Source organism: Myodes glareolus, chromosome 3 (genome assembly GCF_982192425.1).
Source record: "Myodes glareolus chromosome 3, mMyoGla1.1, whole genome shotgun sequence".
In the NCBI taxonomy this organism is placed as follows: domain Eukaryota; kingdom Metazoa; phylum Chordata; class Mammalia; order Rodentia; family Cricetidae; genus Myodes; species Myodes glareolus.
In genome coordinates this window covers 7,535,944-7,560,702 of record NC_142028.1, presented here as the reverse complement: position 1 = coordinate 7,560,702, position 24,759 = coordinate 7,535,944, and the positions used below count along the sequence as shown (strand labels likewise).

The 24,759-nt window shown below is 45.3% G+C and overlaps 1 pseudogene; it reads right to left on the bottom strand.

Moving 5' to 3' along the window:
* Positions 1-24,759, bottom strand: part of LOC125399358 (nuclear envelope pore membrane protein POM 121 pseudogene) — a 36,501-nt pseudogene extending 11,742 nt beyond the window's left edge.

The following is a 24,759-nucleotide window of genomic DNA, read 5'->3' as shown; positions in this document are numbered from 1 at the left end:
TTCACTCATGATTCACCAAGGGGAATTTGGGAGGTATCCTTACTTTTGGTTGCCATTAGTTTCCTATCTGGGGTGCATAGATGTGTGTGTGTGTTTATGTCCCCCCAGAATAGTATTCCACAATAGCATTGCAATACTTAATGGTCCCTTTGATAAAATATGTGGCCACTAAGTGACCGGTGGACAGGGAGCATAGACAGTTTGGAAGCCTTGGACAAAGGCTGACTCCCAGCTAGGCAAGGGTGCAGGGAACTCCCGTGAGCCTCCACCACACTCCTACTAGTGCCTCTTTCACACTCACAGCTGAGGCTGAAGGGATGGCCAGTGGTCGAGAGCACCAGCTGCTCTTCCAGGGGACCCAGGCTCCATCCCCAGCACAGCCATCTGTAACTGCAGTCCCAGACCCCATCTGACACCCTCTTGTGGTCACTACAGACATGCAGGCAAAACAATGTGTACATAAAATTAGTAAATCTTTAAAAAACATCCCTTCCCCCTATCAGGACAAAACTCTTGCCTGGCCCTCAGCTGCCTCTGTCTCATGATCCTTCCCTACTCTGGCAAGAAGCCTTCTTGATTCTGCCCAAGTGCTTCCTACCATCGCTGCACCTAGAGGGAGTGCAGTCAGGGCTGAATTACTAAGTGGATTTCCACAGGCCCTGCTGCTGGTTTCACTGAAGACACTCAGTACAAAACCAGAGGGGTTCTTTTCCAAAGCAGCCAAATGGCACCTTCCCCTACTCAGAGACACCTGCAGCTTCCGTTTTGTTGAAATCCAAGCTCTCATCAGGTTCCGGGAGGACCACACAGTTTGCCCCGCTTACACCCTTCCATCTCTTTCCCACTTCTCCCCACCACCACCGCTCTAGCCATGGGTTTCTATCCAGATCCTTCCCCTACTGCTGGAACACAAAGTCCACAGAGATAGGGGCCTGCACTTGTTTCCCTGCCGATCCCAAGGGCCTGGAGCAACACCCTGAACATAGTTAGCATTGAACATGCAGTTGTTGAACAAAGGCAACAAACTTGTGCACATAAAGATAATTCAGCATGCTTTTGCACAAACAGAATTAAGCCTTTTATTGAATTTCTCTTTGTAGGCCCTAAATAGGACATCTATATAACTCCTCCAAGACTTGGGGAATATGACAGAAGAGGGGACAAAAGGCAGCAAGAATCAGAAGATGGGTGTCTTCGGGTCTCTAATGCTGTGAAGAGACACAATGACCACAGCAACTCTTATAAAGGAAAATCATTTAAGTAGGGTGGCTTTCATTCTCAGAGGTTTAGTCCATTATCACCACGGTGTGACATGGTGGCATGCAGACAGACAAGGGGCTGGAGAAGAAACGGAGAGTGCTGCATCTTCACTTCCAGGAAACAGGAAGTGGTCTGCCTCACTGGGTGTGGCTTGAGCATAGGAGACCTCAAAGCCTGCATCCACAGTGACGCACTTCCTCCAACAAGGCCACAGCTCCTAATAGTGCCACTGCCTTTAGGGGACATTTTCTTTCAAACCACCACAACGGGAAGTAGGCCACCAGTGAGACCCCATCTGTGGATATGGCATGGCAGTTGCAATAATGAACACACAGCAGCTATGATTGCCCGCAAAGGACATACACACAGATGCAGACAGAGGCTGGGGAGACGGCTCAAGTTTTAAGAACACATACTGCTCCCCCAGACGACCAGGGTTTGGTTCCCTGCACTATATAGGATGGCTCACAACCATGAGTAACTCCAGATCCAGGAAACCCAATGCCCTCCTCTGGCCTCTGCAGCCTTTGAACTCATGAGCACATGTGCACACATGCTTGTCACGTGCACACACACACACACACACACAATTAAAAATAAAATATTTTAAAGCCATGAAAGAGTTCTATTGTGTTAGTGAAAGTTGTCATCAGATTAAATACTAGTTTCTAACTCTATACATCAGAGAAAATGATTGTTTATTTAAGAAGTATATACAAATATTTCTTTTCGAAATATTTAGTAATTTATTCACTGGGTCAAAGATTTATGGATGGATCATGAATCTTTACATAAATATCAGAAGTGGTGACAAGAAAATGTATACACACACTGAGCCATAAGATATATGATAAAACAAGGAAAATAAAATATTTAAAGAATAGCCAGACTGGGCATGGCGGCACACACCACTAGTCATGGCACTCTAGAGGCAGAGGCAGGTGGATCTCTGAGTTTGAAGACAGTCTGGTCTACAGAGTGAGTTCCAGGTCTGTCAGGGCTACAAACAAGCCCTGTCTCAAAACAAAAGTAGCCAGGCTGTAGCTAGGCCAAACCACCAAAAGATTCCAAGTTCAAAGCCCCAGCTACGAAGTGATTTCTCAGACCAGGCCCTCAAGACACACAAGCAAAACAACAAATTGCTTCTCTGACTTTGATTTGGGGAAAAAAATATGTTGTACTGAAGTCTCATAAAAGTTCTAAACTGACTATAGCAAGTTTACAAGGGTTTTGCCTGGTATTTCTTGGACTTAAAAATAGCCACATTTCCCCCTTCAGAATGATCTTACACCTCTCCTGTCTCCCCAAACCCACGAGAAAGGAGAAGCCTGGCTGGCAGGTACCTCCCCCTCACTATTCATCCTCATCGAAGAAGAACCCCCAAGGGAGATTGCAAACCCTGAACCCATCCCATCACCTCTTCTGCAGCCATTGGGTCACCAGCACAGGACCCAAACAGAGTGAACAGTACTTCCTCAGTCAGACCAGCCTTGCAGAGTGTGGCTTGCTTTCTCACAAGGAACAGAAGAGTTTCCACAGAGTCTGGCAAAGATGCTTATGGTTTGCTACTGAAGGACGCAGGGCTAAGCACTTACTCCCCTCTAGAACAAATGAGGTATTCTGGGGTGTTCCTCAAATAGACTTGATGGACCCAAACACATCTCTCTCTCTCTCTCTTTCCTTCCGCCTTCCTCGTCATCTTTTTATTTGTTTTAAAGATAGAATCTCATGTAGTCCATGTTGGTCTTGAACTTCTCACCCCCCTGGCTCTACCTTCCACATGCATTGACACACCTAGGTAACTCGGTAGTAAGAGGGCCCCCACAAATCCCACCACTGGCACACCTAGGTAATGCAAGGGTACCCACACCACAAATTCTACCTATCTACTTTTACCCATTTGCTTTAAGAAAAGAAAAGGCAGCCTACAGAACAGGGAAAGGTCAGAGGGCTGATCTCCAAAATAAACAAAGAACTCAAGAAACTGGTCATCAAAAGAACAAATAATTCAATAAAAAATGGGGTACAGACCTAAACAGAGAACCCTCAACAGATGAATATAAATGGCTGAAAGACACTTAAGGAAATGCTCAACATCAGAGAAGTGCAAATCAAAACAACTCTGAGATTCTATCTTACACCTGTAAGAATGACCAAGATCAAAAACACTGATGACAACTTATGCTGGAAAGGATGTGGGGTAAGGGAACACTCCTCCATTGCTTGTGGGAGTGCAAACTGGTACAGCCACTTTGGAAATCAGTATGATGATTTCTCAGAAAATTAGGAAACAATCTACCTCAAGATCCAGCAATACCACTTTTGGGTATATACCCAAAGGATGCTCGATTGTACCACAAGGACAGCATTATTCATAGTAGCCAGAGCCTGGAAACAACCTAGATGCCCCTCAACTAAAGAATGGATAAGGAAAATGTGGTACATTTACACAATGGAATACTACAGAGTGGGAAAAAAATAATGACATCTTGAAATCTGCAGACAAATGGATGCATCTAGAAACAAAACACATTGAGTGAGGTAACCCAGTCCCAGAAAGATAAATATAGTATGTACTCACTCATAAGTGATTTTAGAAATCAAGATCTCCTGAGTAAATTGGGAGCATGGGGGTCACAGGAGAGGGTAGAAGGGTAGGGGGAGAAAGAGAGGGGAACAGAGAAAAATGTATAGCTCAATAAAATCAATAAAAACTGCAAAGGAGAAGGTTGCCTGGGTCCTTCAGTTTATTCTTGAGTGGTTTGCTGAGTTAAGTAGGGGCTAAGCTGTAATCCTGTGTGAAAAAACATGTTTGATGCAGTTTGCTTCCTGTGGAAGGAAAAATCTTCACTTAAAAAAAAAGTTTCTCTGGTCTAAGTTTTGAAAGTAAAATGAGTAATTCTGAATACAATTGCATTTCAGCTCCGTTTAAAGACGCACATCTTATAATCGGGTTTAGCATTTTGAGTGACGGTGTGACATCTTTAGAAGTATTTGTTTGAGTGTTGTTTCCCTCCATCAGAAGGAGCCCCAACCTTCGGGAAAGGAGGTCGCCCTCCAGCTCCAGTCCTTTGTTAGTCCCTGTGACACTCACAGCGCTCTCTCATAACATACGGGGTTTTATACAGTAAAGAAAGCTGGGTTTGTTAAAAATAAAAATAAAAGTCTGCTGACTTTAAGTTCTGGTTTTTATTCCATGTACGCTACGCCCTGTTAGAAAAAAAAAGTTACAGATCGTTCTGTGTTGCCCCAAACCTCCGTATGGAGAAAGGGGCGGCTAATGAGAAGTCAGGCTACTGTTTACACAGGCGCAAACATCACAAGGCAATATGCCGTGTTTACATTTACTCAACTATAGAGGGGACTCGCTTCAGTGAAGTCCTCTTCTCCCCCTCATAATGATACTGTGTGTGTGTGTGTGTGTGTGTGTGTGTGTGTGTGTGTGTGTGTGTGTGTGTGTGTGTGTGTGTGTGTGCCTGGATTCTCATACAGACACAGTTGACAACTTTATTCCTCCTGATGCCGGTTACTGCGGCAGGAGTCTGTCCTCGGCGGCTCACTGTATTAGAGCGCCACCTTCTGGCTAGACAGCGACATGGAAAATCTGTAAGAAGAGAACAGCAGCCCACCACAGAGTTGCACCCAGCCCGAAAGGCAGAGACACAAGGAGTTGGTGGGCCAATCCCTTGAATCAGTGATGAGAGCCTTCCCTTCCCTGATGCAGGACTCCACTCTATATGCTATGAATATGTTTTATTACCATCCGCCCAATAAAGCCCGGGGGGAAATCCGAACCGAGATATAGAGAGTGGAGTCAAGGAGATGCCATGTAGCTACTGAAGGAGACAGATACTGGAACCTTACTGGTAGGCCACAGTCTCATAGTGATACACAGATTGATAGAAGTGGGTCAATTTAAGATGTAAGAGTTAGTTAATAAGAAATCTGAGCTAATAGGCCAAGCAGTGTTGTAATTAATACAGTTTCTGTGTGATTATTCGGGTCTGGGAGGCTGGGAAATGATGGAGCGATCTCCGTTCACACTTCCCTCTCCAGTGGGTTCTTGAAAACAGTTTTAAGTAAGTTTCTTTCCCTACAGTAATGACCAGCACCTGTGTCTCTATTTTATTTATATCTTCACTACCGAGCATCTTCTGAGGATTCCAAAGCTGAACTTGGGAGTCCCTCTGGTGGTCGTGGGTATGGGTTTCAAATGCGACTGATTTTCTTACTGCCTTCCTTAGCCAGGGTCTCAGTCCAGCTTATCTCTGTACCCCAGCACCCACCAGTCCTCGGCACTCCATGCCCTGCCACACAAGTTCCTGCCCATATCACTGGACTCCATGTTCAGAGAGTACCCTGTCTCAAACACTAAGGGGGAGCATCACAGAGGAAGACCCTAATATCCACCTCTGACCCCTCCACAGGTGAACATGTCTGTGTGTGTGTGTGTGTGTGTGTGTGTGTGTGTGTGTCTGTGTGTGTCTGTGTCTGTGTGTCTGTGTGTCTGTGTGTCTTCTAGTCATTACTAAGATCCAGCTTGGGATATTTTGGTCAGAATCTTAGATTTATATTAAAGTTCTGTCATTTGCTACAACCATGGCAAAGTTTAAAGGCTATTAGCCGCCCTTGGCTCCTCACCAGCAGGCCTCAGCTCCGAGTTCTTTCTTCCACGCGTAGATGTTAGAGATCAGTTGTCTCTGTAAGGAGAGCTTTCTTCACAGGTGTGGCCCTTAACTAACTTGTCTTTCTTTTATGTCCATGATTTCCTCTCCTTAACTGTTTAATTACACTAATTCAAGAAAAGAGAAAACAATTAATTGTGCTAGGCTTGACAGTCTGACTCATGCCTCTAATACCAGCATGAGGGAGGCTGAGGTGGGAAGTCTCTATGCACTCGAAGCTAGCCTGGGATACAGAGTGAAACCTTGCCTCAAAAGAAAACAGAGTGGAGAGAAAAGAAAAAGTTATGGTCAGGACTTATGACTTGGGGCACTGGCTGCCAAGTATCCCATCTGACCTTGGTTTCTTCGTCCGCACACGGGAGAAAGTTTTCCCAGGGTTTGACCCTGAATGATGAAGAAGACATTCAAGTAAGCCTTGAGTTAAGTTTAGAGGAGACAAGTTCTTTACTGAAAAAATGGATGTTTATGGCCTATGCTCTCAGAATTTAGCATTCAACATTCAGCCCTGGGAGTCTGCAGCTGCTCTGAGTCCAGATGTGTTTTCTGCATCATGTTCTGCTGACAGACGTTCATCTTTCAGGGGTGTTCCCTTTTCCTCAGGAAACAACACATCCTCAGGACACAGCGCACACTCAAGACACAGTGCACACTCAGGACACAGCTCACACTCAGGACACGGCACACACTCAGGACACAGCACACACTCAGGACACAGAGCACACTCAGGACACGGGCACACACTCAGGACACATCACACCAGGCTGGAGAGATGGCTCTCTGCTTAAGAGCATGTTCTACTCTTGCAGAAGACCAGAGTTGGTGGCTTACAACTGCCTGTAACTGCAGCTCTAGGGATCCAGCATCATCTTCTGGCCTCTGCAAGCACTGCATTGCCCTGCACACAGGCACATCTACACTTACACTCACACACACACACACACACACAATTGTTTTCAAAAGAAAATGAGTACGTGAAATGTTATTTGTCGCGGGATATTTGTACACTGTGTGAAGATGTGTCATTGTGGTTGGTTTAATAAAAAGCTGAATGGCCAATAGCTGGGCAGGAGAGGTTAGCTGGTACTTCCAGGCAGAGAGAGGAATTCAGAGGATGAGTCTAGACCTCTGGCATTAGCAGCATGAGACAGAGAGGATGTCGGACTTACAGAATGGAGGAGAGGTAAAGAGCCACATGGCAGAACATAGAGTAATAGAAATGGGTCAATTTAAGTTAACCCATTTAATTAAGAACTAGTGGAACAAGCCTAAGCTAAGGCCAAGCCTTCATAATTGATAATAATCTGTGTCATTATCTGGGAGACTCTCCAAAGAAAGTCCAGCAGGAAAGACTTGCTGCCACTCTTTCTGAAAGGGAAGTGAGCAAAGAGGGCCATGACGTCAGCGCTGACATGACCCAGATGCCCCCTCACTGGGCACCTTTCCTCTGTTACACTGAGTTCCAGATGGGTAAAGTCTCCATTATGGGCCACACATCTGAGCTATCAGCAACCTGTTCTCCTAAACTCAACAAAGAGCCCTGAGTATACACATTTGCTTAGAAATGTGCAATACACAAATTGTGCTCTGACATGGCAAATGTAAAAACCCTAGACACAAATTACTGAAACATCATCAAAGCTGCCATGGTGGTGCAGTCTTAAATTCCAGCACTCTGGAAGCAGAGGACATGGATCTCTGTGAATTCAAGGCCAGCCTGTCTATACCGTGAGTTATAGACCAGCCAAGGCTACGTAGGGAGACACTGTCTCAGAACAATGACAATATCAACAAGGAGATACGACCCTACCCGCCAGGATCTCACAAATGCTGTCGCCTCTGTTGCTATTCAACACGAACAGGAATAGAGTGAATAATTTTCAATAAAAGACATGGAGGCTTTTGCTGCCTTTTCTTAAACACTGAAACACACCGCGTCTAAGGAAACAAACGCCTGTACCACAACTGGCTTTGCTGAGATCCCCTGAAGCACTAATTTTCCAATCACTCTTCTGTGCTCTGTGACTCCATGGTGCTCGGGGAGTCCACACGGATGCCATTCTTCACATTTTCATATTTTGAAGGGATATAGGCAACTCTACACAGCAGACAGAAAATGAGTTTAATCTCGAAGTTTTTTCATCGGTACAGACTGTTGGGTCTCCAACGTGCTGTCAATCACCACTGCTCTCAGGCAGGTTTTCTGAGTCTATAACAGTGGGATTTACACTTTCCCAAACAACGATTTCAACCACTATCATGTGGTCCTAATCATTTTACATCAGGCAGACGACTCCAGAAACATGGATGCTTAGCACCATCTAATGCTCAAGAATAAAACAACTACATGGTCCATACCAGGGAAATGCATCCTAGAGCAGGGATTGTGTGTGTGTGTGTGTGTGTGTGTGTGTGTGTGTGGTGGAGGGTGTTTTGCGTGGGTGTATATGTATGCAGCATGTGTGTGCTGTGCCCACAGAGACCAAAACATGGTGTTGGATCCCCTGGTACTGACATTACAGACAGTTGTGAACCCCCATATGGGTTCTGGGAACTGATCTTTGGTCTAGAGGTGGGATTTTTTTTTTTTTTAAGGAAAGGGCTTGTTTTAGTTTCATGTCACTGCTATAATAAAGTGCCATACATTTTGTGGCTAAAACAAATGTATTCTCTGGGTCCTGAGGATTCTAAATCTCAAACGGTCTCTAATTAGCAAGTTCAAGGCATCAGCAAGAAGTTCCTCCTGGGGGAGATCTCTTTTCTCCTGAGGCCACACACATTCCTCTTTCTTCGCCTTCTAAGAGCCCACATGACTGGACTGAGCTGATCCACCCAACTAGCCTGAAAACCTCCCCATCAAGGTTCTATTTGTATCTGCAAAGTTTCCTTCTCCCACGAGAAATAACATAGTCACAGGTCCCAGGGGTGAGGGTACAACGGGGTAAAGGAGGAACATTGCTTCCCTCGGATGTGTGATAGGGGAGTTCAGCCAATCACATTCTGTCCATGGGGCGTGTTGTCCTATGGCAAAAATTTACCTATAAACCTGGCGGATGCGCTTCCCCGCCCTCTCTCTTGGCCCCTGCGTTCTCAGACGGACCATTGGGACTCTGGTGTAAGTTTTCCTTCTGTTTATTAAAGCTGTATCTTTTATATTAAGCTAGTCTGATTGATTTTTAATTATCGATCGATCACACCCGCTACAGATGTGAAAGTTAACGCAGGACGTGTTAATGCAGTAACTCAAATCCTAAACTAGATAGCCAAAATTTCAGCCCCTGATTTTTTTGTGGGTACACACATTGGCACACTGACTTTTGTGTTGGTGGAATTGGGGAAAATATGGCGGCTTTTATGTTTGGCGTGGGCAAGAAGATGGCTATATCATGAAATTGCAACCTTTAGCATTTTGCTCGTTTTAGTGCTTAGGCACCTAGGCTACAATTTGCTTTCTGCTATTGCGTGTTGGGCTCCTCTTCTTTAAATGACCTCCAAGAGGAACGTACCAAGGGAGGCAGGTCAGGTGTTATTATTTTGTGTCTTTGGTCACCCAGCCTCTGCCTCTGATCTCATCCATCCTTTGACCATCACACACACACACACACACACACACACACACATACACACACACACACACACACACGCACACATGAGCACATACATACCTTACATGAACATATATTCAAAAATTAACACCATTTCTTTCATTTCTTCTCTACAGAGACGCTCTTTACAAGGCATAGGTGACTTCCTGCCTGCCTGCTGAAAACCCACACCTACTGAGTTGCTCTGTCTTTTCTTCAGTGATACTATTTATTTATCAGCAGTAGACATTCTTGATTACCAATACTAATTTGTGACATTACTGAGCTGCTAGCTCTGGGCTGCCTCTGGCACTAACTGTCCACACTAGGAAAGGATAAGGGCAGGATTTGCTCCAGTCCACACCTGCTCTGTCTTCTGGCCAGCAGCTCCCGGCTGACAACATCGCTAGTGGAAGTTAGCCAGCGTTCATTGCTGGGAAGTAACTGGAGGAGAAAGAGAGTCCATGGAGAAGAGTTCTCTACACCAACCTGAGGATGGATCTGATGTTTATCAATGAGCATGAACGATGGGAAGGAGTATAATTCCTCAAAATTTATAATAAAATCAAGTTTTGAAAATACTTAAAAACGAATGTCAGGCATTCAAGATTGGGAGTATTATTCTTTTATTTTTTTTAAAAGGAAACAAACCATCTTTTTTCATTTTACATATCAATCCCAGTGCCCACTCCTCCCCTCCTCCCATTTCCTCCACCTACCCACTATTCCTCCCCACCCCATCCACTCCTCAGAGATGGTAAGGCACATTGCTTTGGGGAAGGCCAAGGCCTTCCCTACTATATCTAGACTGAGCAAGGTATCTATCCAAAGAGAATCCACCTGGAAAGGGGAAATAGACAAGACTGCCTGACAAAATTGGGAGCATGTAGGTTGGGGGAAGGAGGCATTCAGGAATTTTTTCCAAACATCCTTCCCAGTAGTGACCAGGGCCAGGCAGATGGCTCGGGGAATAAAAACACTCGCCATTTGAACCCGTGAGCTGGGTTGTGGCAACTCTGCAAACAAAAGGACTTAGGGTAGGGAGGGCTCATTTCAGCTCACAGGTCACAGTCTGTCATGAGTGAAGTCAGGCCAGGAACTTGAAGCAGAAGCCATGGGGGGAACACAACTGGCTAGCTCACTCCCAGGTTCATGCTTAACTAGCCTTCTTATACAGTCCAGGAATGGTGCTACCCACAGTGGGCGGGGCCCTCTACATCAATTGACAATCAAAACAATCCTCCACAGATGTGTGCACAGAACAATATGATCTGAGCAATCCTTTTTGGGGTGGCTCTGGGCTGCATAAGTTGACAGCTCAGCTGACTAGGACAGGACATAAAAGATGGAAAAAGAAATGGCACCATGGCTCATATACACCCACGTACATACATTACACACACACACACACACACACACACACAAGGGTAATAAATAAAAATACAAATAGTAACAATAATAGTGTAAACAGAGCTCTCTCTGCCCCACCCTGTCCTGCAGTCACCTCTAAATACTCACTCAGAGGCTTAATACTAATTAGAATTACTAATTACAGAATTACAGTTTGGTCTATAGTTCAGGCTTATTACTAACTAGCTCTTACACTTAAATTAACCCATTTCTGTTCATCTATGTATTGCCACATGGTCATGGCTTTTACGGGTCTGCTGGCATCTTGTTTCTTGGGAGGCTGGCTTGTGTCTCTCTCACTCCACCCTTCTTTTTCCTTGTATCTCTGTTTGACTTTCTCACCTGACTTTATTCTGCCTTACTATAGGCTAAATCAGCTTTTATTATCAACCAATGAGAGCCACAGATATTCACAGTGCACAGAAGGGTTATCCCACAGCACAGTAGACTATATGCAAACATTGTCACTTCTGAATCAAGTTCAAGACCAACAGTGTGGAACAGATGTCATTTTGTAGATGAAGAAATGAATGTCACTGACGAGGAGTCTTGTTGACTAAGATAGGGAGAAGTGGGTTGGAGAGGTGGTTTTTTGGTTAGGAGCAATTGCTGCTCTTCCAGAGGACTCAAGTTCTGTGCCCATCACCCACATCAGGGAGCTCACAACCACTTGTAACTCCAGCTCCAAGGGATATGGCAGCCTTTCCTGGCCTCCACAGGCATTAGGAACACAGGAAGCACAAAGATATACATGCAGGCGAAATACCCGTATGAATAAAACATTCTTTCAATTTTGAAAGAGCATTGAGAAACTATTACAGTAATATTTCCTGGGACAGAAGGACTTGATGCAGCTCCCCAGCAAAGGCAATACAGCAAAGTTCAGTCTTTGACCCCAAACTCTCTTTAAGTAGTGAGTCCTGAGGAAAACAATGTGGACAAAGACTGAAAGAAAGCAGTGTCCATCTCAGGGTTATTTTTATCATAGTAATAGATTGAAAATGATATATGGTATAAACTACTAGTATTCGAAGAAATGTCTCCTCCATCTGCTAACATTTCCTGGCCTTTCTGGGGTTGGATTGTATTGCAGGGCTGTATTTGGGGTCACTGAATATTAGAAGGATGACGCAAGCAGATTGGAGTTCAAATCCACCCACACCGCCGAGGCAGCCTCTGGGCTTTCTGCTGATGACAGTGAAGAGCAGAGGGCCAGATAAATGAACCTGGAGCCTATACTGCATGCTGTCGAAACAGGAGGAAGGAGCCTGGGTCCCTGGACCCACCCTCTGCAAAATGTTGCCTGAGCTAGTTGTGCTTTGTGTGAGCAACAGATACAGTGTTACCAGAGTAAGACACCAAGGTTTGAGTATTTACCCAGTACACCTGCTAACATAAGCACAAAGATGGATTTAAATATCCAGTGATGTAGAAATCAGTCCAGTGAACTTAAGTGATTTCCTTGCACCTCAGATTCCCTTTGAATGAATTATTGATCACAATCTGGGCACCGGGAGAGATCAAAGCTGTGTTTCCATCGCCCTGGACCATCAGCATTAACTGTAGCTCTTAAATGAATGCAAAATGTGTGCTCCTGGCCAGCTTTGTGTGGTTGCAGGGTCATGCTACCTCACATCTTTGGTTTCTCACATGAATAGAGGCATCGGAAAATAAACAAGGATTTAAATATGAACATGGAAATTCACCTCTGGTTAAATCATTTTAAAGTAAAATGGCACATTCTCATCTTTACATTTATTTTTGGAGGGAGTGGCACACCTCCATGACATCATGGGGAGGTCAGAGGACAACTTGCAGAATTCTATTCTCTCTTTCTACCCTGTGGATCCCAGAAATCAAATGTAGATGGTCGCACGTGACAGGAAGCATCTCTATCCACCAAGCCATCTCATCAGCCCCTAGAGTGACACATTCTCGTGATTTTGTCATGAAAGTATAGAAGAGTATTAAGGATTGGTTAATCAATAACTCCATTGCCATGAGCCCTACCCACGTCATTCAGAGGCCATCGTACTATTCAGCACATTCGACTGTTGTGGTAGGAGTCCGCTTGTGTGTTTTCAGCTGCCCAGACTCCTGAAATAACCATACAGAAACTATATTATTTGCAATACTGTTTGGCCAATAGCTTAAGCTTATTTCTGGCTAACTCTTATATCCTAAACTAACCCATTTCCATTAATCTGTGTATCATCACGTGACTGTGGCTTACCGGCAAAGTTTCGGCATGTCTGTCTCTGGCAGAAGCCTCCACGGCTTCTCCTTGACTCTGCCTTCTTTCTCCCAGCATTGTTTAGTCCCCTGCCCCAGCTCTGTTCTGCCCTGCTCTGCCATAGACTCAAAGCAGTTTCTTTATTAAACAGTGGTATTCACAGCATACAGAGGGAAATACCACATCAGACTGTGAGCATGCAATGAATCTAGAATTAAAGTAGATTAGCCCTCTCCTGCCTTGTGGTTTGTTCTGTGTGGTTATGACAGGCATGGAAGCAAAGCTGGTAAACAGACGGACTGAGAGGAGCCACCTGCCCACTGACTAGGCCATGGGCACAGCACATTCGTGGTTTAGCTGTCACAACAGCCCGCCACAGTGGATTTGTCAGAAGACCTCAAGTTCAGAGCGCTGCAGTGCATACCTGGCTTATAAGGTGGTGGGGAATCACACTCAGGGCTTCATGCACACTGGCCAAGCACTCCACTGAACGACCCGTGTCCCCAGCAAAACGTGTCTGTCTTGTTAAAGTTTTGTTTTTGTTTTGTTTCTGAGAATTCCATGAGTTAAGTTGTTACCAGGCATAGAAAACACTCTCTATAAGCACAATTAGCTATGTCTACATGGGCTGGCTGGCTGTGCTGGAGAGTCTGAAGTTCTACATTAGCCTGTAAAATCACCTACAGGCTCTGGCTCTGATGCTTCTAGCGCTTCTCTGCAAAATGAGTTAAAACTGGGTGTGACCGTGCACATCCACAACCCCAGCACTTAGGAGGCAGAGGCAGGATAATAAGGAGTTCAAGGTCACCCCCAGCTACACAGCAAGTTTGAGGCCAACATGGGCTACACAAGAACCTATCTCAGAAATCAAACAAAACCAAACAAAATAATAAGTACTAATCTACCCCCCAAATTACATCACATGCATTCCTCAGTGAACTGATCTGCTATGCTGTTGTCATAGACAGAATAATATTGGGGAATGCTTCTGCATTTTCTTGTGTAAAGAAAAGATAAAATATAAGTTCCATTCTAGAAAATGAGAGCTTGCCCCATTATGTTAAGTGTGAGCAGTCGTTGGTGTTGAAGGAAGAAATACGAGCCATGGTTAGATGGCAGTGTGTGCGTTTGAAAACGTCACTAAATCATATACAGCTGCACATCCTGAGCATACTGGGCAACAAAAAAATCCCTGAAGCTGGGCAATTTGCGCAAAGGAAAGAAGCTTACTTGTCAAAAGATTTGGTGGCTGGCATCCTCCAGAGTCGTGGTGTGGGTTCTTCTGAGAGGTCTTCCCACAAGGAACCGAACGCCGACATGGCATCCAGGGAAAATCAAAACTGCTAGGATGGGATGTGCTACTACTTGGATCTTGTGCAAAACTTTGCAATTGAACTACAGGAAGGGAAGTTTCCAGAAAAAGTCTGACCTCGTTAGCAGTGATTAACTAATTGTGAAAACCTAGATACTGTATGTTGTGAGCCAAAACTATCTTGTGTTTACTGCCCGTCTATGTGTGTGACTCTCCTTTTGACTACTAGAGGAGAGAATTCTAGGTTCTACAAACCCAAAGGCTGGTAGGCTCTAGTCAAGTGGCCCCTGAAAGCTGCAGCAGAGATTTCCCACTTTGCTGTACCCTGCCGACCTAAGGTTTCTGCCAATGCATTCAGAAAGTGTCTTCAGAGGCTGGAGAGATGGCTTCTGTAACTGTGAGTGTGCACTGCTCTACAAGCACTAGAGTTTCACTTCCAGGAACACACACACACACACACACACGCATGCACGCACGCACACACACACGCACGCACACACACACGAGAGAAGGGAAGAAGGAAGGAAGGAAGGAAGGAAGGAAGGAAGGAAGGAAGGAAGGAAGGAAGAAATTTTTTTAAAAAAACAGATGAAGTGTTTTGACTTTTTTATTTCTTTGTTAATACAATATAACTTACTAAAATTGTTTCCACATTGAACAGATGGGATTGTCTGAATCTGAGTACTAGGCCATGGTCATTTGCATTTGACTCCAAACAATCTCCTCAATCTCCTATTCCCTTTGAGGTGCAAGCTGTGTTTTTCATGTCAACAACCACAAAGAGCATATATGTATTGTGTACACACACACACACACACATACACACACACACATACACACACACACACACATGACAGCCACCTTCAGAATCACCCCCACCTTCTGAGAAAAGACCACACCCTCTTCCTGGAACAACCCTAGAAATATATTGGGTTGCTACAGTTCCCCTGTTTCTAGCTAGTACAAAACTTGTCTGGGGGGTTACACTGGCTCCAGGGTATCCCTCTGTGGGAAACCCTGCATTTCCTCTGGCGTCTTATCCCCCAGTAAAACACGTAAATCCCTAAATCCAGCTCAGCACCCACTTCCTGGAAAAGACACATAAATCACTTTGCGGTCTTCTTAAGACAGAAATTAGGTCAGGGGCTATTTATTAAATGAGTTGCTTATAAAAATGAAATTTAACAATTCAGTGTGACAACGTGCCTCCCTCAAACTTTAAACGTAAGTGCTCGCCCTGCAGAAAATTCCTTACTTGTCTGCTAAGGCTGATACTACAATTGGCTCATAAATCAGTGTTCCGGGACCCGCTGTAAAATGTCAGCATGGGAGGTGCGCAGCACATGTCCACAGACATAAACTGAAATTGATGGCAGAGTGGCCCATCCACCTCCCTCAACCACAGATTCTTAGAAATGATCTTCAGATAGGTTCAGTCATAAAGACAGGCAGCTCTGGGGGCTGGAGGACTGGCTCAGTGGTTACAAGTGTGGAAGGGTGCTACAGATGGTCTGAGTTCCCTTCTCAATGCCCAAGTTGGGGAGCTCACAACGGCCTATAACTCAAGATGCAGGTGAGCTGGCGCCCTCTTCTGGTCTCTGGACACACTGTATTCACATCCATATACCCACACAGACACACACACACACACACATGTACATAAATTTAAAAAAATAATCAGGGGCTGGAAAGATGGCTCAGCAGTTGAGGCCCACTTCCAGAGAACCCAAGTTCAGTTCCCAGCATCCATATAAGGTGACCCATAACCACCAGTCACCCAGCTCCAGGGGATCTGGTGCTGCTGGTCTCTGGTGTCCCTCAGCACCTGCACACACATAACCCACACCCTTATACAGGCATACACACCTAATCATAATTTAAAATAATTAATATAAATACTTTAAACTAAAAATTTATTTACAAAAGATCAGCAGCGTCCTTGAACATAAGAATAAATGACCACACAAGGCAGAGAGAACACAGAAGCCAAAGTTGGTCTGTCCACTGAGATTGTCGCAATTTAACCAAGGATATTAGGGCTAGAGAGATGAATTGGTGGTTAAGAGTAGTGGCATTTTTATTTATTCATTTGAGTTTTATTAATTGTGCTTCATAAGAGCACTTAGCTGCTCTTCCAGAGATCCTGAGTTTGATCCTCAGCAACCACATGGTGGCTCACAATCATCTGTAATGGGATCTGAACCCCTCTTCTGGTCTGCATGAAGACAGAGCATGCAAATACATAAAATACATGAACAATTGAGTATACTGGAACAGTTCATATTGTCTCGAACAGAAAGGTTCTAGATGTACTAGAGTTCATCCAGAGCTTACGATATCCACAGGGGTCAAAAGAACCTATGCAGCCTTCAGGGAAGAAGAAGTTCAACCCCTGTAGGATGGTGTCCACCAGTGACTGTCAGGCACCTGGAGTACCACATGCAAACAGAAGCCACCGTGAGTAATCTCAGCTGCCGCTGGAGAATGCAGGTTCTCCCCGTGGACCTTCCAAAGCTCATATAAATGAATGGAGATGATGTGTCAGAACTCAACCCAGAAAGAGGTTGTATTTCCAAAGACTTGATTCCGGCCTTACAAGAGGTAGGAATGTTGAATCGTTAACAGGTAATCCAGCTGTGGGCCTCGTGGCTTTGTGTGGAGGCCAAAGGAGGATGTCAGATCCCCTAGAGCTGGGGTCACAGATGGTTGGGAGTCACCCAACATGGGTGCTGGGATCAGAAAACGGGTCCTCTGCTAACAGAGAGTACACTTATGCACCGAGTCATCTCTCCAAAACTGTTAACTTTTAAAACTTCATAGTAACTTGAACATTACTTAACACAACAACAAAAATGTGTACGCCTCATGCTGGAAATGACCTTCTTCACTGGGGACTGAAGCACATGGCTCTTATCTGCAGTGGGAAGTGTGGGCTGGTGTTTAAACGTTTACCTTCCCAAGCCAGAAAGAAAACCTGAGAAACACAGGTCCTCTGCACTCGGTCCTTGTTACTTCCGAAGGAGCGGGGCGATGCCATTGCCTAGAGTCAAGCAGTCCTTGTTTCCCGTCCAGATGTTCAATGTAGCTGAGTCGTGTGAGATACATGGGCTTGTCAGTCAACTATGCAGCAAAACACTCCTGAAAATGCTGTGACTTCAGGAAACATGACACACCCAACGGCTTGTTGACCATCTGGAGAGCATGAGTTTCCCCTTAACAGGACATGTAACAGGGTAAAAGTCCCCCACCCCCCACACAGCAGGTCCTCATGGCTAAGCCCTACTTCCTGATTCGGGGCTGTAACTATTTTTCCCCTTTCTGTCTTTTCTCTTTTTCTCACACTGACCTAAATTCTCATCAGTCAAACCTCAGAGAAATAGACACAGCGCATCCATTACTTCTTTGAGGTCTTTACAGATGGGTCCAATAGGTGATAGAGCATTTACCCTCTGCACTCGTACTTAGAAGTGCACCCATCCTTCAAAAGAGCTGGAAGGCTAGACTATCAAGACAGAGCTGTGTACATGGGGTAAATGTTTCACAAACTGGGTCACTGAACGCCTCTGCTGGAGTAGATGGGAAAGAAGGAAGCCCCGAATTCAGTTCTCAGCTTTAACCACTCTGCTTCCTTACTGGGAACCCACCAGTGGCCTTTAAATTCAAGGATGCCCATCCTGCATGGAGCCTGGTGGTCCACTTTGTGTCTTGGTTGTTTATTTAGAAAGAGAGCCCATACATTATGTATGGTTGATTTGTCTCTTGCTGGGAGTTTGTCTGTCCATCTGGTGATCCTCTTGTAGACAGACAGATTTCTTGTATGTTCTATCTAAAGGCTTCTATCATAAATACAGCCTGCTCTGGGTTATGGAGTCTCTCCTGTAGAGGTTTTGAGCAGGTCTTGAGTGTGTGCTAGTGGCGGTGAGAAGTCTTACATGATGGGTGTCACGTTTAAGGACTTGAAGCACCAACAACCATAAAAGGTGGGATAGAAAGATGGGGAATATGTGGGAGACGGGAGAAGGGAAAAGAGGCGCCTGCCTGGAACCCCATTAAGGTCTCTTGCCAGCCTCAGAGCAAAGACTCCAACACAATTAACAACTGCTCAGGGCCTCTCCCTTCCTACCGCAGTTTTTGGAACTCTCACCAAGAACCCATTTACAGAAAAAGGAAATGTGCGGTGTCCCCCCGCCCCATGGCCTCTGGTTTCATCACAGTACAGCTCCATCCAAGGCAGGGCAGCAGCCACTCATCTCTCTTATCAGATGAGAGAAAAGGGGGAGGGAGTTTCTTAGCAACTTTTGAGATGTATCTTGAGAACCACCAAAAACATCACACATGGCTACAGTGAAGACATTTGTTGCTTCCCTTCTCTTGGAGACTGGAGATGCCTGTGCCCATACCCCCACTTAAGCATCTTTTACTTTCTTCCAAGGGCCTCCCTTTCTCCTCTACCCTCACTCTTAAACCCATATTAAACTACCTTTAACAAAACCTCCAACCCTGCTTTGCCATGTCCTGACTAGTCCAGAAATCCTTTTCCTTCTCAACACCATGAATGCTGATTTGTGCCGAGTCGATGTCCCAAAGGGTCCCAGGGGAAGGGAGACAGACCACTCTGGCTGCAGAGGGTTTCAGCGTAGAGCTGCCCCCTCATCTCTGAGAATAACGCCTGTAATCACTTCCAATAAAAAGCAGAAATTAAGCCCCCCATTTAGCCCCACTAAATTCCCACCCCATAGTTTTCCAAAATCTTTCCCCAAAGGCAATGACATCGAATTTCTCTTCCTACACTGGTGTGGAGGAGGCTGTCACACTGAGGCAGTCTTTACTCATCCTGGTACCTCTCAGACAAACTCTCCAGGAAAGCAGAGCCCAACAAGGCATTTGGTCAAAGTCGTGTTTCCTTTGGGCCCCTTCTCACGCACGTGTAAAAACAAATAAAGGAAACTCCTTGATGTGCGTCCACTCATTGTTATAATTTTAGTAAAACTTGAGTCTATTTGTCAACCTGAACGTTGACACCCTTATAAACTACTGCTTTGAGCTGTAGTTTGACTTGTTTTCTTATGCGTGTGTGCCTATATCTTTTTTGAGAAGCTACAGATGCAAGTTTGTGGTGATATATGTTTGTGATTTAAGAAATAAAGCTTCCCTGGAGAGCAGAGTGTGGAGCGAGCCACACTAGTTAGCCACAGCGTAGTGGCGCACACCTTTAATCCCAGGACTCAGGTAGATGATCTCTCTAAATTCAAGGTCACCATGGGCTATGGGAGATTGAATCTGTCTAAAAGAGAAACAGAGCTCACACAAAGGTGATCCCAGCATTTGGGATCCCACATCTTTAATCCCAGCATTAGGGAGGCAGAGACAGGAGTGATGTGACTTGGTGGCGAGAGGAATATAAAATGGGAGGAAATAGGAGCTCAGAGCATGTAGTCTGAGTATTCAGTCTGAGGATTCATAGAGACAGGATCTGCCCCCCTCGGTCTGAACATTGGAAGAGGTAAGAACTCTGTAGCGGCCGACTGCTTCTCTGATCTTGCAGCTTTCACCCCTGATATCTGACCAATTGGAAATCGTGCTGCACAATTTCAATTTCTATCATCATGACAGGCATGGTGGCTCACCCCTGTAATCTCAGCCCTTGAAAGTTAAAGGTAGAAGAAGCTCAAGGCCATTCGTCCCTCAAACAAACAGAAACCACCACATGCCACAACATGGAAACTGAGTCATAGCCTCCATGTGCTAAACCCTTAATAACTGTAGTTAGTAATTCACACCAACACTGGTTCATCGTCAGAATTAACACGACAGGATTGCATTAGTACATGCCAATCATAAGGAATCCAGAGGGCAGGGGAGGTACAAGAATTAGCACATAACTTCTGTTTATTTTTTTAATAAGCTGAAAACATCTTTGAAAATAAAATTGTAGTTACTTTTAAATGCTTAAACTAACTGCTCCTTCAGCTAAACCTAGCCCTGAGCAGCCAACACTGGCACCTCAGGAAATCTGCTAACCCCACTGTCCCTTAGACACAAAACTTAAAATGTCAAAACATTCTTTAAGGCATAAAAAGGAATTTAATAGAACTTTTTCTATGTCGTTTTTTGGTAGCTCTGGAAGAAAATTTTGTTACTAGTTTAAAAAATGTGTGTATGTGGATTTGTGTGTGTGTGTGTGTGTGTGTGTATGTGTGTGCACTCCTGTTGTTATACTCAATCTGTGGGGAACCCCAAAAGACCATTTTGGTGCACCAACTCACAGAAATGCAAAATCGAAGTTTATTGTGAGCACAATTACAAGCCAGCAGGGACTTCATCAGCTCAGCAGCAAGAGGGGGTACCCCGCCCTTCTAGAGGGCACTATTTAAAGGCAAAACCTAGAAAAGTTACATTAGCAGGTGTGGGGTAATGGGTTCAATCCTGATTGGCTGACATTTGTGAAAAGCGATGGGTGTGTGCTGGCAGGTGATCCTGTCTACAATGGTTGGAACGTTAGGAATTTCCTTTGGACGGTCTGCTCCTGGGTGGTGCCTGGGTGGTCATGGTTTGTGGTCTTTCTCAGAATCAGGTATTGCCTTAGAGTAAACTACAGAGACTCAGGCCTCTATTGAGCTTGTCATGGCTGGGTCCTACACTGTGAGAAAAATCACAAGCAACAATAATTATTTCTGGTGGAAATACTAGCCATGAGTAGCCATGAATACATGGCAAACATTGTGTAAACTTTTATACTGGGCAAAAACATCCTCCGGAACCTTAGGACTATCACACAGCTCAGGCAATCACTGTAGTCTCCAAGAGCAATGCACTCTCAAACTTGTACATTAACAAACATGCAAATAGAAGCTCTTCACATTCCCGGATAAAAACCTGAGACGAACGACTCTGAGCAGCTAGGTGGGGGTTGGGATCACAATCCTTAACCCAGGTGCGCTTTTTTCACTTTTGAAGACACTCTACATGGAAACGCATTTGGCCTTGAGGTTTTATCATTAACAGGTAATTAAAAAGACGGGGTACCTTTCTCCCCTTCCTTTCCTCAGCAGAGTATTGTAAGGTAAGAATGAGACGAGCTTTACTAATAGGCTAATCTTCGGAGAATGGGTCCCATCTCCCTGACTTGTCCCTCTGGGTCCGAGTTTTAGCAGTGCACGCTTCTGCCAGTTAACTGGTCCTTACTGGTTTCCCTTGAGATAGCCCAGAGTTCTGTTGTCAGCTGCTCAGTGCAAATGGAAAATCATAGATGGACTTTTTTTTTTTTACTATGATCATGGATGCAGTCCTCTTTATGGCTAAATGGCAGAAAAAAAATCCATTTACAGATTCTCTATCATTTCCAAAATTTTGACTTCAGTTCCAGAGGGCCTAACGCCCTCTTCTGGCCTCCTGAGGAACTCCATGTCTGTAATGCTCTTGGATGTAGGCAAGACGTTCATGCAAACAAAATAAAAGTAAATAAAAGGACTAGGGTGTGCACAGCCTAGCATGTGCAGCCTAGCATATGCAGCCTAGCATGTGCAGGGCCCTGGATCCTATTCCAATACCATAAAAAAAAGTGGGATGATCACATGAATGGCCTAAAGAGTTGTCATGATGTGTTGGCTTATGTACATAACTCTTGACAGAATCTTATAAAAATTTGACAATGTACATGTGGTGGTGGTGCATGCCTTTAATCCCAGCACTCAGGAGGCAGAGGCAGGCAGATCTCTGTGAGTTCAAGGCCAGCCTGGTCTATAGAGAGTTCAGGACAGCCAGGACTACACAAAGAAACCCTGTTTTGAAAAGCCCCCAAAAAAGGCAAAGAGAAAAAAAATCGACTATTTGTTACTTATCTGTTAACTGTTACTGTGATTAAAAAAAAAAAAAGGCCACTTACTGAAGAAAGGGTTTATTGGACTTGCAGGTCCAGGTTAGAGCCCTTGACGTCAGAGCAGGTGTAGCCAGCCGTACTCCACAGCAGTAGCTAGAGTCCTAGACTCCCATCCTGAACCTTAAGTACAAATAGAGCGGGATGCCTGGAAGTAGGTTGCAGCCCTGAGCATCAGAGCCCGCCTTAAGTGACGTACTTCCTCCATCAAGGCCACGCCTCCTCCACCTATCAGAACCACCCATCATCTGGCTTCCACTGGTTGACTGTGCAGGCAGGTAGGTGAGGGATGTTTCATTCAAGCACCTACACCATAGGCAACTTCTTTTTTTTTCTTTTTTCTTTCAAGACAGAGTTTCTCTGTAGTTTTGGAGCCTGTCCTAGAACCATCACCTGGCCCATGCACAACTTCTAAGCAATCAAGCTCTTCAGAAAATTATTAGAGAGGAACAAAAAGAAAAAAAAGTCACAGAAAGGCAATCTCCAAATTGAACGCTTCCTTGAGACAGTCTCTTTCTATGTATCTGTGTATGTATCTATGTATGTATGTATCTATCTATCTATCTGTGTATCTATATCAATCTTTCTGTCTCTCTCTGAAATTTAGACAAATGAAAGAAAGTCCCCTAGACCAAAATTAATTAATTAACTAACTAATTAATGGGGCTTCACTGCTCAGGGGTTAAAAGCACTTGCTACTTGTACAGCGATCCTACTTTGGATTTCCAGCACCCTCGCAGCAGCTCACCCAGAGGATCCAAATCCCTCATCTGATCTCCTCAGGCACAGACACAGGTGGTATTTAGACATACATGTTGGCAAAGCACATACATATAGCAAGGGTCACAGCGGCAATCACCTTAGCTGAAAAGAAAAAGACACGGGGCAGTTCCTGTTGATGGTAGTCAGCCAAGCATGAGCAACGCCAAAACCACACAACTGAGCCAAAAGTGTAAGAGGAACACAGTTTGACGTGCCCGTGTGTAATGGTCTGCAATGTCCCCTTTAAGAGACAAGCCATGCCCACTCCCTCTCTGTCCTTCAAGGCAAGCTGATCTTCAGCTTCCAGCCTGAGTCCCTTCCTTTTCTATCTCTCACCCAAGAGGCAGCTTCTGCCTCTCCTCACTTCTCCCCTTCCCCCTTGTTTCTCTCTCTCTCTCTCTCTCTCTCTCTCTCTCTCTCTCTCTCTCTCCTCGTCTCCCTTCTCCCCTTCCCTTCCATAACCCACTAAATAAATATCCAACCTCACTCTGCATGGCGTGCCTATCCATCTGTCTCTCACCCAGTACGTGTCTCCCTACCCGGGACCAGCTGCCTTCGGGACCAGCTGCCTTGGGAGACCGGCAGCATGGACTCAGGCGTGCCCATCTATCTGTCTCTCCTCATGGGACTCACTGCCCCTGGTGGCCCACTGCAGTCACTTGGGGAACTTGCCGACCCTTCCTGGGACTGGCTGCTCTCAGGACCCGCTGCCAGCTGCCTGCCCCCGCTCAGCATGGTCTCGTGGCCTGCTGCCCGCTGCAGCCACTCTGGAACCTGCAGCATTTCACTTAATCCATTACACCGTGTCTCCTCCACTGATGGCCGGTCAGCCTCAAAGTCCGCTGCCGAGGTCCCCGTATGAAGTGTAAGAGAAGCCTCCCTGCTTTGCATTTCTGTTTCTACGTCAGAACATCGACCAAAAGCAACTTGGGGAGGGAAGTTTGTCTTGTACAGTCTTATCACAGTCGATCCCTGAGTGAAGTCAGGGAAGGACTCAAGCAGGAGCAGAGGCAAGAACCATGGAGGAGAGTGGGTCTTTGCCTTGCTTAGCTTGCTTCCATATACAACCCAGAGCCTTCTGCCCAGAGCTGGCACCGCCCACACCAGCCATCAATCAAGAAAATGCCAAACAGGCATGCCTCCCAGCCAATCCAATGGAGGCAACGTCTCAACTGAGGTTTCCTTCTTCCTGGGTGACTCTAGTTTGTGTCAAGATGACATACAACTAATCAGGACCAGAGCAGAAGACTCTGAGCAGGACCAGAGCTTAAGGCACGAGATAAAACCTAAAGAGGAAAACGAGACAGAGGAGACCTGGGGGTTTGACCCTAGGGCAAAAATGGGCAACTGAGTAATACCATCATGCTGTGTGGAAGGATGGCTCCTAAGGGAGGGTCGGCATTTTGCTGTTTGAAGATGTCGGGCCATCGCTGGATTTAGGTCTATTCCGTTAGATAGAGGGAAAGATTTACAAAGCTTGAAACACTTTAACCACGAGCATGGTGTCCAGAATGCCTGATGGGCCCACTTGCACCTATTGCGCTGCTGATAGTTAAAGGGAGGGGTGGAGGTCCTTGTGCCTGCTCACTCAGACGCAGCCTGCCTGGTGTGAGGAGCCCTGCTGAACTGCAGGAGGACAT